The sequence below is a fragment of the Mesoplodon bidens genome, assembly GCF_964165515.1.
Source record: "Mesoplodon bidens genome assembly, chromosome: 4".
Taxonomy (NCBI): Eukaryota; Metazoa; Chordata; class Mammalia; order Artiodactyla; family Ziphiidae; genus Mesoplodon; species Mesoplodon bidens.
Genome location: NC_138160.1, coordinates 35,155,323 through 35,170,559, shown reverse-complemented (window position 1 = coordinate 35,170,559; position 15,237 = coordinate 35,155,323). Strand labels below are relative to the sequence as shown.

Genomic DNA, 15,237 nt, shown 5'->3' with positions numbered 1-15,237 from the left:
TCCATTCCCTAACATGTAGGTGGTACTCCAGGAATATTTCCAAAATGAACCTGGAAACAGGTTTTTTAAAATACTTCCAAATTGAGGATGGATTTGGAAATAATTTGATTTCATTATCAACCCTCTTAAAATGAAATTTTGATAGACTCCTAAGAAAAAGTTGTCTTTTATTGAGTCATAGAAAGAATAAACACAGCTAAATGATCAGTTTCACTTTCTCAAGTGTTTAAGAAACTTCTTTGTCTTTGTATCACATAGTATCCCATGTCAAAAGAAGTTGAGGTTTTTTTTGTCACTGTAAGACAGTCTTTTGTCATTATCTATTTAAAAAAATACAAGTATTCATCAGAGTTTAGTTATTTTAAAAAGGGACCTCCTGTAGTGCAAACCCTGACACTTGGGGGTGGGGGGGGTTTCATTTTTTCTTTCTTTTTTGTAATGCAGGTGCCTGACTGAAGCTTTGATTGCCAAGGCATCCACTGCAAAAGTCGTGGACTTCAAAGACAGCTATCTTGAATAAACATATTGCCAGTCACGTGACTAGATAAAGAGGCAGGTCACCTTCCCCACTGAGCTGCCTTTGTTTTGGGCCACTGTTTTCCCCTCCCCAAACTTTAAATTCCTGCTCTTCTGTTTTAAATTCACCAATAAAGAGTGAGCCTATGTTTTAAATTCACCAATAAAGAGTGAGCCGGGGAAACCTTAGGCCCCTATCCTTAACCCCAATAAAAGAAGAACCCCAGGTGCTTGGTCACTCACACTTGCACTCTCTCTCTACCCGAGACCTCACTGTGTGGCTCCAGGTGTGGTGCTGTGAGATTTCCAGTTTCTGTAAGTAATATACCTTTATTTTTCAAAGTTTCCTGATGGCTATTGCTGAAGGGTATCTTGCAGTCATAATAAGATCCACAATGTTGGTCCAGCCACAACATTGGTAATTGGACTCAGACACGCAACATCTCCCTAAACACTTCAATTCACTCCATTTCTTTCATTTTCCTCTCTACTTTGGCCACAGACCTAGCGATATGTAGAAAGGCAATAAGGAACTGCCGTCTTCCACTGCTGGGGTAAAACACTGTGCATGCCCTGTTAATGGCCTTGTTAGACTTCCAAGCACTTGATTAAAACAACTTCTCCCTTAAAGATCTTGAAGAAAATTGGTATTTATTTGTGTGATCCAAATCGCAAAGAGAGGATGTGCTCTCTCATTGCCTTTTATCTTAGGCTGTTGTTTAAAATTGGAAATGTTTGTATATGTCCCAGAACAATATTTCTTCCTTTGCCTCGCAGCCTCAAACTTAGACAAGTGATCCCAATGATCTCTTCCCTGAACTTCTTTCTTTCTTTGTTCCATGCTTCAGCTATTGCCCTATGCCCAGAGGATCACATCGATGCTACCAATAGCTTTTCAGTAATTTTCCACAGCGTCAGTGTTCAGAATAAAAATATTCCCTCAAAGCGCTTTGTCAGAACTATCTCAAGGACCTCACATCTTTCTTCGTTATTATTGCCTTAAGCATTAGCTACTCACAACCCTGAAGATAAACAGTGTTCAATACAGCCCACTCAGCTCTCTCAACAGCCATACCCGAATTTTGGATGACCTTTCTTTCTTAGCCTCTTCCCTTCCAACTTGTAAGTTGAGCCTAGATGGCTCTGCCTGAAGGAAGCTATCCAATTTCTAGCTTGCTCTTTCCACGTTACCTTAGGAACTAGAGTAAATCATTTTTAGTAAATATTTAACGGATTTATTAATTTCTACAATGCTGGTGGTTGTAGAAAGCAGGCAATATGCACCACTGATTTAATTGTGGACAGGGCTTAGGGCTGACATCAACTGGGATACATGGCTTGGATGAACTGGACAGGGCTCATTCTGATTGTGCAGTGTACATCATATAGTTGTTCAAATATCTTTTTTGAAATTGCTGGAAATTGCAATTGTTTGAAAATCACAAAATTTATCTTAGTTAAGGATCACTTGTTTGTAAGTAACAAAAGTATGTTCAAAGTATCATAAGCAAAAAAAACTATATAATTTATTGAAAGGAAGAGCAGTACTTTATGGAGTTCAAGGGAAGGAAGTGCTGAGCCTCATGACAGACAACATTTACACTCCCTGGGCACACTTTTTCAAGTTCCTACTTCATTCTTCTTACTCTCTCTGCATCACTGCAGAAGGACATTCTTGCTTCTATCTGCATATGACTTAAGTAAGCTTCCCATTATATCTAACTAGAGTTTCTGAGTCTCAATCCCCAGCCTTGGTACGTGAAATCCAATTGACTCATGCCCAATCCTAGCCCATCAGCCGTGTCTAAGAGGCAGAATTATGAGACCTGCAGCCAACTCAGTAGGCCCCAGAGAATTTGATATTCTGAGATAAGGATGGACAGATTTTCTCCAAGTAAGCATAGGAGCAGGAGAAATTAGTGGCAGAGAGAATGACCTGCATTTTTTGAAGTTACAATATTTTAATTAATATTAAATAAATGCTTCTAAAAAGCTATATAATTTGCATATATATTTTGTTTTTTTTCTCTATCCTCTGAATAATAGATTGGAAATTTCATGAAGGCAGGATATTTTTTTCTGATTTGTTCACTGTTCAAGTGCCTAGAATAATGCCTTGCAGTAAATTTTTGCTGAATGAGTGAATAAAAGGCTTTAGATAATAATAATGGTGGTAATTATAGTGTATATGACTTAAAGACAAGAGAAAAAGTGAATGCATGTGCAAGGGGGATTATGATTTCTCTGACAGGGTTCTTATAATCTTCTGTACTCCTCATATTCCTTTTTTTCTAACCAACTATCATTTTCTTTCAACTAAAGTTCTTGAAAGAATTAACCAAACTTATTTATCTTTTTAAGTCTCAACATAATATCTGGTGTATAACAGGTGCCTAGTGAATATTTATGGATTGACTAGAATAAGTGAATAGATAATATTACTCTTATGGCACTTTGAAAAGTATCTTGCAAGCCATAAAATGCCACTCAAATATTAGATTGTTATTTTCGTCATAGTGGAGCTTTAGGAAAATGCTGTAGGTTGAATGTTTGTGTCCCCACAACATTCATATGTTGAAATCTAATCCCCAATGTGATGATATTTGTAGGTGGAGCCTTTGGGAGGGGATTAGGTCATAAGAACAGAGCCATCACAAATGGGATTAGTGCCTTTATGAGAGATCTCAGAGAGCTCTCTTGCCCTTTCTACTATGTGAGGTTATAGAGAGAAGACGGCAACCTATGAACCAGGAAGTGGGCTCTCATCAGACACTCAGTCTGCCGGCACCTTGATTTTGGACTTCCCCCTAGGATTTTGAGGAATAAATTTCGGTTGTTGATAATCACCCAGCCCATGTTTTTTTTTGTTTCAGCAGCCCAAACTGAATAAGACAGAAAATTATCTTGGTAACAGTGGTGAAGAGGCATGGGGCAACTAGAGGTCAAGAAGAAAATGAGGAAGTTGACCCAAAAGCTTAGGCAAGACCCACTTGATCTCAATCCGTTTTTTTTGTTGTTGCGCTTTTCCAGAAGGCCCTGCATTGAAATCTAATCCAGATTTCTCTATAATCCTAGAAGGGGCAAAAGCTTGTAGAGGTTTGTGTTGTTTTATCTTAAAATACATATCTATTACATAGATATCTATATGTTAAACCAGTTTTTTTTAATTCTTTTTCATATTCTTTTACATTATGGTTTATTACAGGATATATAGCTCCCTGAGCTATACAAGAGGACCTTGTTTTTTATCTATTCTACACATAAAAGTTTGTATCTGCTAATCGCAAACTCCCAATCCAACCCTCCCCCACCCCTTGGCAACAACAAATCTGTTAAACCAGTTTTAGATTAGGAGCCTAACTAGTATTTCATTTTTTTTCTTTACATTCCAAAGAATCACCAATGGTTTTATTCAATTTAATATCATCATTATGCATCACTCAATAATTCAGCATGTAAATAAAAACAATTCTTGGAGCACTTTGCTGCAGGAAAGATTGTTGCTTCTTATGCCAAAAGAGTGAGAACATACATGGTGAATTTTAGTTAAGGGCATGTATCTAAAGGCATAATGTAAAATTCAACAATTTTCTGGCAAACTCATTGTGTATAGACAACTTAACTCAATTAACAACTTCTATGTTAATCAATTACAAAGATGAATATTATTCAGGTCCCATCATTAAGGAGCTTTGAATATATTGTATGGAGTAAGAGAGACTAGGAGATAACATACAAATAATCATAACACCTGGCAACATCTGATGAGTTTCATATAAGAGGTTACAAAAAAAGGATGAAGGAATCGTATAACATCTGATCTTCAGGGCAAAGATGTCTATAAAATGTAGAAACGTTTAAGAAGAAAACATATTTGGAATGGCCTTAGAAGAACAGGTGCACAATACACTAATATTTCAGAATTTGCAATTGAGGAAAAAAAGTTTCAAGAAAGAAATACAATGGTAGGAGAAACTGTACCCCATTTTGAAGGAAGAGCAAGTTATCCAATATAGCTGGATGATGGAGAATATGAATGAAAGGAGAAAAAAATAAGTCTACAGAGGTAATGTAGGATCAAATTGCTCAGGGCTTTAAAAATTAGGTATTAGAACAGTCCTTTGAAAAGAGCAACATTGAGATTTTGAGTCGTGTTGTGCCACTGTAAGGTGAGCTATAAAATGACTAACCTGGCAGAGAGTAGTTCAGAAGGAATTAGAGGATGAGTCCTAAGGCTCAGAGACCAATTAAGTCACTGATGTGATCTTCAAGGTATGAGTTCATTGTTGCTTGAGGTGGAGCTGTAGCTGTAGACATGGTGAAGAGGTGGAAAATATGGGAAATGCATAGACAAGAGACACTTCAGAGGTAAGAGTTACAGAATTTAGCATCTAGTAGAATAGAGGAAGCGGGGGAGAGAGAAGGTCAATGTCACCATTGTGATAGGATGTTCTATTTGGATACTATTAGTGAACGAATATTAGTATACAGAGATTGGTGGACAAGAAGCAATCAACACAAAGGTGATAGGTAATGACATGGAAGTAGATAAAATGCCTTATGAAAGAAAAGAGTCTGAAGATATAATTCCAGGTGGGAATAGAAAGAGAATCATAAAGAGAGGAAAGAGAGAAATTTCCTGAGAAAAAAGATGTATTGTACCATGTCCAGGAGCCAATAGAGGATTCAGAAGTGGTCATTCAGTTTGGCAATTAGGGGGTTACTGATGGTCATTGAGAGAATAGTTCTTTAGGCTGGTTGTATTTATAACCCAGATTGCAAGTAGTGAAGTTAAGAAGGAGTAGATGGTAAGAAATTAGATGCAGTTAATTTAGACTATTCTAATAATTTTAGTAGCAAAGGAAAAGAGAAAAAGATCGTGGCAGCCTGAGGTCCAAAGCAAACTTCTATTTTCTCCATTTGAGACTTTTGATCTATGATTCTCCGAGTGAAATAATTTAATTTGCAATTTCACTTTATCGATGCACACATTGATTGACAAAGTACACTCTAAAGGACTTGTGAAATAGATGGGGTCATTGGTCTTGGCTCTAATGAGAAATTATAGTATTTTTGCTATAATGATAAGTTGGCATGTGACTATTTAGCATATGAAAAAGCCTTCAGAGAATCAGCAGCTTCCACTGATCATTATCTTAGGTTTGGGGTTATTTTCGTGGCTGAAAATACCATTTGGATGTGAATCTGTCATCATTAGGACAGGCATAAAGATTTTTAAAAGAATACATATTCTCCTTCTGGAAAAATGATAATTGCTCTATTTTAACTTTCCATGTCCTGGCTCCTCCTCCTGTGGGTCCTTCCCACACCCTTCTCTTCCTTTACAATTAAAGCCTTTTCTACTGATCAGTCTACTAGCAAATTAAGCTCACTAGCAAATTTCTACATTATGAAAATATGGAGCATCTTGTACGAAAAGGTATTCCATGTCACCAGCCAACATTTTAGAAAGTCTGCCATTGCTTAAACAGATCTGGAAAACCTCATAGTATGCTTTGTTTCTCAGCAGCATGCATCCAAATATTGTTTAGAGAGCACTCATATTCTCACCCAGAGGCAGACCTGAACACAATTGTACACAAGCATTCAGTTCCTAGCTCTGGAGCAATCATCCATTTATCAGACCCAAGTAAGACTACTTCTGCTTCCCAAAGCCAACTGGATATTGTGGCTGTATTGATCAGAACAGAAATCTCTCCCTTTTGGGCTGTAGGGTTCACTTTTTCTGTAAAGGGCCAGAGAGTAAATATTTTTGGCTTTGCATGCTATATAGTCTCTGTTGGAACTACTCAACCCTTCTGTTGAAGTGCAAAAGCAGCCATAGACAATGACTAATTCTGTGACTTTATTCCAATAAAACTTTATTTACAAAACAGGCATCAGGCTAGATTAGCTTCACTGACTGTAGTTTGTCAACCCCTACTCTAGAAAAGGATCCTGAGTGGGATGTGTCATTTAACCATTCATGAGGACCCAAGATGGAGAATCCAAATACATCATTTGGATGTATTTGGATGCTAGATTCCCCTTTGATTCCAGGTCAGTTCTGGGTCACAGACATTTGCACTCCCTCCCAAGAATTCCTCTATATGGGCTTCAGCTGTTTCCACCTGTGTTTTTCCTGTGCCATGACACACACCTTTTCACTTCTCTGTCTTTCTCATAGCCCATGTTAATTAACAACCCTATTTAGCCTCATCCTATTGGCTCCTGACTCTTGCCTCTCCAGGGTCTGACTTTTAGCATTTTCCCTTAACTCCGAACACCATGACCTACGGGAAAATGTATTTAAATTTTAGAGAACCAACTAGAAGAACTACACACACTTAAAGGATATATTTTCTTGCTCAGTCCTAAAATATTTTCTCTCATCTTTATTGTCTCAGATACTCATGGGTGAAATGGCTACACCAGCCCCAAGTGTCTTCAACACAGGTCTGCAGCATACCACTCTTCCTTCCTAGCTTAAATTTTCAATCTTTAAAGTCTCAGTACAGTATAGGAGAAAGAAAACAGACCTGTATTCTTGGTCTGACTTGCTTTGGTCTTGGGTAAGTTACTACCATGCATGTTAAAGCATGTTATCTTGGAGGACTCGTTCCTTGCTGTGCTTCTACGAATCTTTATACCGACTGAAATAATCACTCCCCGCCACTCGGTGAAAGTTTAATTTTTCTGAAGAATATTTGTTTTAGCCATTTTCCATATTAAGGATATAATTAGTATTTTTAAAGGAGTTTTCTACTGTTTTGAAAAAAAGTTTGAAAAATATTTATTTTACAAATAAGGAAACAGTTTCAATGAAGTAAAGTGACTTGTTGAAAGTCACCTAGCTGGTTATTGCAGAATCAAGAGTAAAATATGCCCTAGTTTTCTTTTTTCCTTTTTTTCTATTGCACTATTTTGTTTCACTTCACCTTAGCCTAATTACCCATATTAGCAAATCTCAAGCTATACTGTGAACCTTTCATAGAATCATAATTATCATTAGATGTAAAGAGCACATTTGACCATTGCTATTTTAAGTCTTTCCAGATTAAATATTTTATTTGGTTTTGCTGGGATACAGAAATTTTTTTTTTCTGTAATAAAGTTCTATCTAGTAATCTTATTAAATTCATTTGTTAATTCTAATATGTATCTGTAACTTTTTTGGATTTTCTATGTACACAATCATTCTGTCTGTAAGTAATGCCATTTTCTTTACTTTCTTTTCAGTATAATACAGTTTTTTTCCATCCTTGTTGCACTGGATAAGATCTCCAGTACAGTATTGAATAAAAGTGGTGACAGGGGCTTCCCTGGTGGCGCAGTGGTTGAGAGTCCGCTTGCCGATGCAGGGGACACGGGTTCGTGCCCCGGTCCGGAAAGATCCCACATGCTGCAGAGTGGCTGGGCCCGTGAGCCATGGCCGCTGAGCCTGCATGTCCGGAGCCTGTGCTCTGCAACAGGAGAGGCCACAACAGTGAGAGGCCCGAGTACCGTAAAAAAAAAAAAGAAAAAAAAAAAAAAGTGGTGATAACGGGCAACTCTATTCTGGCCTTAGGAAGAAAAGGTTCAATATTTTTCCACTAACTATTATATTAACTACAAGTGTTTTGGGTTTTGTTTCATTTACTTTATTCTACCTCATACCATTTATAAAAATACAGTGTAACTATAGAGAACTAAAGAGGATTTCTGAAATATAAAACTATAGGATTAACTGAAGAAAATTTAGAACTATATCTGTGACTTTAGATTTCTTAAACAAAATGATTTCTTACGCAAAAGAAAAACTATCCAAAGCAAAAATTATGAGGAAAAAATAGACAAATTAAATTACATTAAAATTAAGATTCTCTCATCAATCAAAGATACCATAGATAAAACTAACACATAGGTGACAGACTGAGAGAAGAGAGATCTGTAAAATCCAAATCTTACAAGACACTAATGTCTAGAATGTACAGGGCACACCTGAAAATCAGGCAACAAAAGTATAAAGGAGCACAATAGGAAAATAATCAGAGAATATGAACTGTTAATTCACAGATAGAAAGCCAGAATGTCTAGTGAGAATGGGTTACTGAAGTTCACTACTGATCAGAGACATGCTACTTAAACAATCCTGAGATACCACTTTACATGCATCAGAGGTAACACCAGTAGGTTGGCTACCAAAACATGCTAATAAGAAGTCCACATAGGCTGCTGGTAAGTGTGTAAACGTGTATAGTTTTTTTGAAGAGCAACCTGGAAGTCTTTAGGAATTTTCTCACAGGTTCACAAGAAAAGAGCAAATTGTGTTTATAACTGCAGAGAGTTGAAGCCAACAAAAATACCTGCTAAAAGAGTGGATAAATAAAATGTAGTTGATACAATGAATGTCTGTGTTCCAGTAGATTTGCACTGAATAAGGCTCAGAAGCATAATGTTGAATGAAGAATGTAAGAAATCAAATAAAACTTTTAGCAAAATACCATTTGTGTAAATTACAAAAATACACATGGAAAATGATACTTTGTATTTTTAGGATATAAACATATATATCTAAATAACCATATGTAAGGACAAACATGAAATACAGTAACACATAACTAATCTGGGAAAAGAAATGAAACAAGATCATGGGGGAAAATAGTGAAATAAAGTAAAAGATCTTTCACAGACCAATGACGATATGGTTCTATAAACTGTGGAATGTGATAAATTCTGTGCATTTAAATCTTTTTATTTTGTGACATGCAGTCACAAAATTATATACCGTGTTTTATATTATATATATGTGTATATATATATACATACACACACACACACACACATATATATATATATATATATATACATATGTATATACACATTCCTTTGAATGTGTATACTTACACAGAGAGACACATACACATACATATTATACGACTGGAAGTATTTACTCCAAATATTAATAGTGGTTTTGTCTATTTATAAAAAATGATTTTAGGGGCTTCCCTGGTGGCGCAATTGTTGAGAGTCTGCCTGCCGATGCAGGGGACGCGAGTTCGTGCCCCGGTCCGGGAAGATCCCACATGCTGCAGAGTGGCTGGGCCCGTGAGCCATGGCCGCTGAGCCTGCGTGTCTGGAGCCTGTGCTCCACAACCGGAGAGACCACAACAGTGAGAGGCCAGTGTACCGCAAAAAAAAAAAAAAAAGATTTTACTTTTCCTCTTCATACTTTTCCACATTTTCTAAATCTTTCTCAATAAATATTATATAATCAGAAAAAATCGATATTTTTTTAATTAAATGGACAAATTCCTAAAGGGGGAAGGCAATTTTAAACAATTTATTCTAAAAGGTTTTCGAAATGAAGTCAGAAACTTTTCAGTAGCAATACCCATTACAATATTCCTTGAATGGGAAAATCATTGAAAAATCAGGACCCTGTGCAATATCTCACTCTGAAGACTTGCAGGGTTACTGCTGATTGAAGAGATCATTTGCATAGTCCAGAGTTTCTAGGGAATGCTTATTTTAAGAGCACTCTAGGTGTTGTTAGATCTCTGGGACATGACCTTGTGTTAGTTAGCAATGGGGAAAAAAGACTTGTTTGGATTGTCTTATAAACCCTTTTCACTGTGAGTACCTATTGTTTCCTTAGCCATTGCAGATTACTTCCCTGGATACCACAAACTCTGTTTAAGGTGAGTGACATAATGATCTCCTTTGTATTCTTAATATTTCAAAATCATATATCATGTTTCTAACAAACTTACCTCTTCATGCACGAAAAAACATGAGCTTACAGCCATTTGTCTTTCTTTTAATATAAGATATAACTATTTTGCTTAATCCTCAAAAGAACCAAAATATTTATATTTCTTAAAGAAGTGTCCTTCCAGAAAGCTGCCTTGGTGAAATCAAATTTTTCTGTGAGCTAAGCTACAGTTAAAAGTAAAACAAACATACCCTTTAGCCAAAGACTAGTCATGTGCCAGAGCTCCCTAGCCTGCCCTAGCAGTGGTAAATATAATTTCTTGAGCTTCCAGGGCATGTGTGGAAGGAAAAAATAAAAAATAAGAGATTCAAGACATTTACAAGAAGAAGGAAAGGAAGAACCTGTAGTTGGGGGCAAACTAGAGCATCCTCTGAACCTGTCGGGTAAGATATGCTGAACTGCCTTAGGGACAAATCATTCATGTAAGTCAAGGAGGTGGGAAGGAGACAGGTCAGAATAAAATGGATTTCATCCAGTGCTAGAATTCTCCAAATGCTCACAAAAGCCATCTTCAATGGTTCAATGGGATCACTAATTTTTAGAGTTCAAGAGGGGATGACAATTATGAGAAAACTGCAGAACTGCTGCTCTCCTACTATGTTACTGCAGTGGAAGATTTTTCATAACTATCTTCCTCTATTCACTGAACATTCTTTTTGTTCCATGTTTATAAGAAAATTGTATGGTAATGGGTATAATGCCTGCATGAAATTTTAGATATCTCTAAAATGCCTAGAGATGTTGAAAATTAATAAATAAGGAAGCATTTGATATTAGATGCTGGGCTATGCTAATAAAAAAATGAGAGAAATAATTCTCTTTATTTGAATGAAAATTATCATTTTAACATAAAACAATTTGTCCTTATAACAATAAAATTTTATAAAAAGAGAAGCTACCCATTAGCTCTTTTATTAGCATCTCCTCAAATAAGAAGCTTTGGCATTACCATCTTCATTTTAGCATTTTCCAAATTGTCTCAGAACACTATAGCCAAAGAATAGATCAGAATATTTTACATGAGTTCTGTTCTTGCAGTTTTTGGTTATAATTGGAATAAATTCCACCTATATTTTTCAAGCTTTTGGAAGTTAAAACAGAGAGCATCTTGAGAACTAGTAATCTCCTGTAATTCAACTTCTACCTATTGTTTACATGCTGATTCCAAAAAATACTTTAAGAATTTGTTTTCTCTACAATTGAATTATTCTGGAAAATATCTATCTGTTCAAAATTTAATAAGAAAAACAAACAACATCAAAAACCCCTCTTTTAAGTTTCCTTGCTGAAGCAGTTCCTATATGAGAAGATCCTATTTGGGTGTGGGGGGATGGGGTGGTGGTCTGTCTAGTGATTAACAGGGAAACTTCACATTGTTTAGGAGCCTCAGTTCCCAAGGGCCCTGAAGACAGTTGAAAACCATTCAATCTCAACTTGGGTCTGATGTATAGGGTACAGGACTCATACTATGTATTTGGTCTGATCACAGCCTAATTTCTGGACACTCTTGTCCCAAAGTCTATGGTTCTGTGCTGCTGAAGAAAACCAAAAAAGGTGAGTTACATACCAATGAAATAAAATTGGCAGGCAAGTGCAGTGGTCTTTAAAGGAGCCTCTCTTTTTTATGATTGAAATAGCTTAGGGCCGTAGAAGCTTATCTATGAGTTGGATAAAAAAGCTTGGATAAAAATCATGGGGAGCATCTTCACTTTCTCTCTACCCTCCCCAGACAATGATAATGAATTCCATTTCTTTTTATCTCACTCAATGGATACTCAAATGTGTGTCGATTCCATTTTAAATTGAAGGGTATATTCATCCATATGTCAGGGGATTTCGTTGCTTTTATTCTAGCACTTTTCGCTGAGCTTGTAGGACAGTTTAAAAATGCTTACTGACTTACATACTAAGTGAAGTAAGTCAGAAAGAGAAAGACAAATACCCTATGATATCACTTATATGTGGAATCTAAAATATGATACAAATGAACTTATTTACAAAACAAAAACAGACTTACAGACATCAAAAACAAACTTATGGTTACCCAAGGGGAAAAAGGGTAGGTGAGGGATAAATTAGGAAATTGGGATTAGCAGATACAAACTACTATATATAAAGTAGATAAACAACAAAGTCATACTGTATAGCCCAGGGAACTATACTCAATATCCTGTAATAAACCATAATGGAAAAGAATCTGAAAAAGAGTATATATATATATATATATATATATATATATGTTCAGTTATGTATGTATAACTGAATCACTTTGCTGTATGCCAGAAACTAACACAACATTGTAATTCAACTATATTTCAATTAAAAATTTAAAAAAAATTTAAATGCTTACTGATTTATTATGAAGAAATGCTCTAACTTCTGAGCATATTGGAGAAAAAAAAGTTTTTTTGGAGAAAGAATTCCTATATCTGATCTCAAACTCTTGGCTTGAATGAAGATTTATAAAATGAAGAGACTCAATTTTTTAACTGAAGTATCCTTCCATCCAAATAAAAAAAAACATAAAGTAACCACATTAAAATATAATTTTAACTCATCCTCTGAGACTTTTGAGGGAGCCATATTTCAGTAGGGTAATTTGGCAAAATCTATAAACATTTAAAAATTTATATCATTTGACTGAGCCATTCTACTGCTAGGAATATTTGCTGGTCCCATGGATATACTACAAAAGTATGCTAAAATATAATATAAAGATGTTTATTGCATTATGTATGTATACTAAATGTCTACAGTTAGAATAATGGTTAAATTCAGTATAATACAACTATACAGTATAAAACTATGCAGTCATTAAAAATAAGGAAGTAGATAATAGGACTTTCCTGGTGGCGCAGTGGTTGAGAATCTGCCTGCTAATGCAGGGGACACGGGTTCGAACCCTGGTCTGGGAGGATCCCACATGCCATGGAGCAACTAGGCCCGTGAGCCACAACTACTGAGCCTGCGCATCTGGAGCCTGTGCTCCACAACAAGAGAGGCTGTGATAGTGAGAGGTCCACGCGCCGTGATGAAGAGTGGCCCCCCCTTGCCACAACTAGAGAAAGCCCTCGCACAGAAACGAAGACCCAACACAGCAAAAAATAATTAATTAATTAATTAACTCCTACCCCCAACATCTAAAAAAAAAATAAAGAATATGCCTGCCAATGCAGGGTACACAGGTTCAATTCCTGGTCCAGGAAGATTCCCACATGCCATGAAGCAACTAAGCCCCTGCACCACAACTACTGAGCCTGTGCTCTAGAGCCTGTGAGCCACCACTACTGAGCACATGTGCCACAACTACTGAGCCCACACACCACAACTACTGAAGCCCGTGCACTCTTAGGGCCCACATGCAGCAACTACTGAAACCCACGTGCCTAGAGCCCGTGCTCCACAACAAGAGAAGCCACCACAATGAGAAGACCATGCACTGCAACAAAGAGTAACCCCTGTTCGCTGCAACTAGGGAAAGCCCAAGTGCAGCAACAAAGACCCAATGCAGCCAAATAAATAAATAAATTTTTTTTTAAAAAAAGAATGCTAGGGGGCTTCCCTAGTGGTGCAGTGGTTGAGAGTCCGCCTGCCGATGCAGGAGACACGGGTTCGTGCTCCGGTCCGGGAAGATCCCACATGCTGCAGAGCGGCTGGGCCTGTGAGCCATGGCCGCTGAGCCTGCACGTCCGGAGCCTGTGCTCCGCAACAGGAGAGGCCACAGCAGTGAGAGGCCCGCGTACTGCAAAAAAAAAAAAAAAAAAAAAAAAAAGAATGCTAAGGGAAAAAAAAATGAAGTAGATATACATCTATTAATATGGAAATATCTTTAAAGTATATTGTGAAGTGAAAAACAAAGTACAGAGTAATATACATCATACTTCTTTTTTGTGTATATATTTAAAGAACATGCATACATGTATAAGGGGATGTGTGGAAGAATTTTCCCTCCACTTGCTACCTATAAAAAGAGAAAACTGATTACGTGTAGGAAGAGGTTCTGGCTATAGGTAGAAGAGACCTCAGGTGTTACATTTTTCTTTCTGTTCTTTTTAAAATTTTCAAATGCAGGCATATATTATATGTATTTTTTTAATGTCAGCAGAATTTTTCTGGTTAGTTATATAATAAATCATCTTAATTTTCTTCCTCATGCATTTCTATATATTTTAGAACACAATAAATATTATCAAATAAATAAGAGGCAGAATAACTTAATACATTATGGTGTTCTAAAAATAAATTTGAATCTCAAGAGATCTAGTTTTTTATTTCAATCAACTATTACAACAAAGTAGAAATAAACTAGTTATGCTACAAACTATCACTCTTGCTGAAACAATGGGTGACAACTGGACAGACAAGTTCATTTCTAGTCTATGAAATATCCTTAATCTGGCAGAAATTTTGAGAATAATATTACAGAAGTGGCTGTAATTATGGACTTAAATTACATTATTCAGATTTCATCAAAACCCGTTTCTAAACTGTTTCCTAGACTCAATTGTATAACATTTATTCATTACATGGTATGCTTGCTCTCATTCTTCTAAATGCTGAAATGAACAAAACAGACAAAAAAGATCAACTGTCCTGGTGTTCATATTCTAGTGAAGAAGGAGAAAGGAAAGAGGAGATATTTATTTAAATTACATAGTAATTTATATATTAGGAAGATATGAATAACAGAGAAAAATAAAGCAGTGAAGGAGGATAGGAAACACTGGTGGGAAATTTTAATTTCAAAAAAGATGGTCAGGGATCTGATTTTATTTGTAAGATGAAAAGTAACTAAAGCTGTATTTTAAATCATGTTAAACATGAATAGTCTTATTTAACATCAAAACATATTTTAAATTTTCATATGATTCTTGCTGTAATTTGAGGAGCCCATAATTTTGAAAAATTCATGACCGATAGCTACAATTAACTTTGAAACACTCAAGTGTTACTACTCTTTTGAAAAA

General features: G+C 36.2%; 1 protein-coding gene across 4 annotated transcripts in view; it reads left to right on the top strand.

The window, feature by feature from the left end:
- The first annotated feature begins 791 nt into the window (after nt 1-791).
- Nucleotides 792-15,237, top strand: part of C6 (complement C6) — a 111,385-nt gene continuing 96,939 nt past the window's right edge. The window contains exons 1-2 of one of the 4 annotated variants that reach the window (XM_081233892.1): nt 792-831; nt 10,154-10,196. The gene's annotated coding sequence lies outside the window, so the exon portion shown is untranslated. Of the gene's footprint in view, nt 832-10,075; nt 10,197-10,379; nt 10,654-11,759; nt 11,825-15,237 lie in introns of those variants that run through there. The other 3 variants (XM_081233891.1, XM_081233889.1, XM_081233890.1) reach the window with 3 other exon arrangements.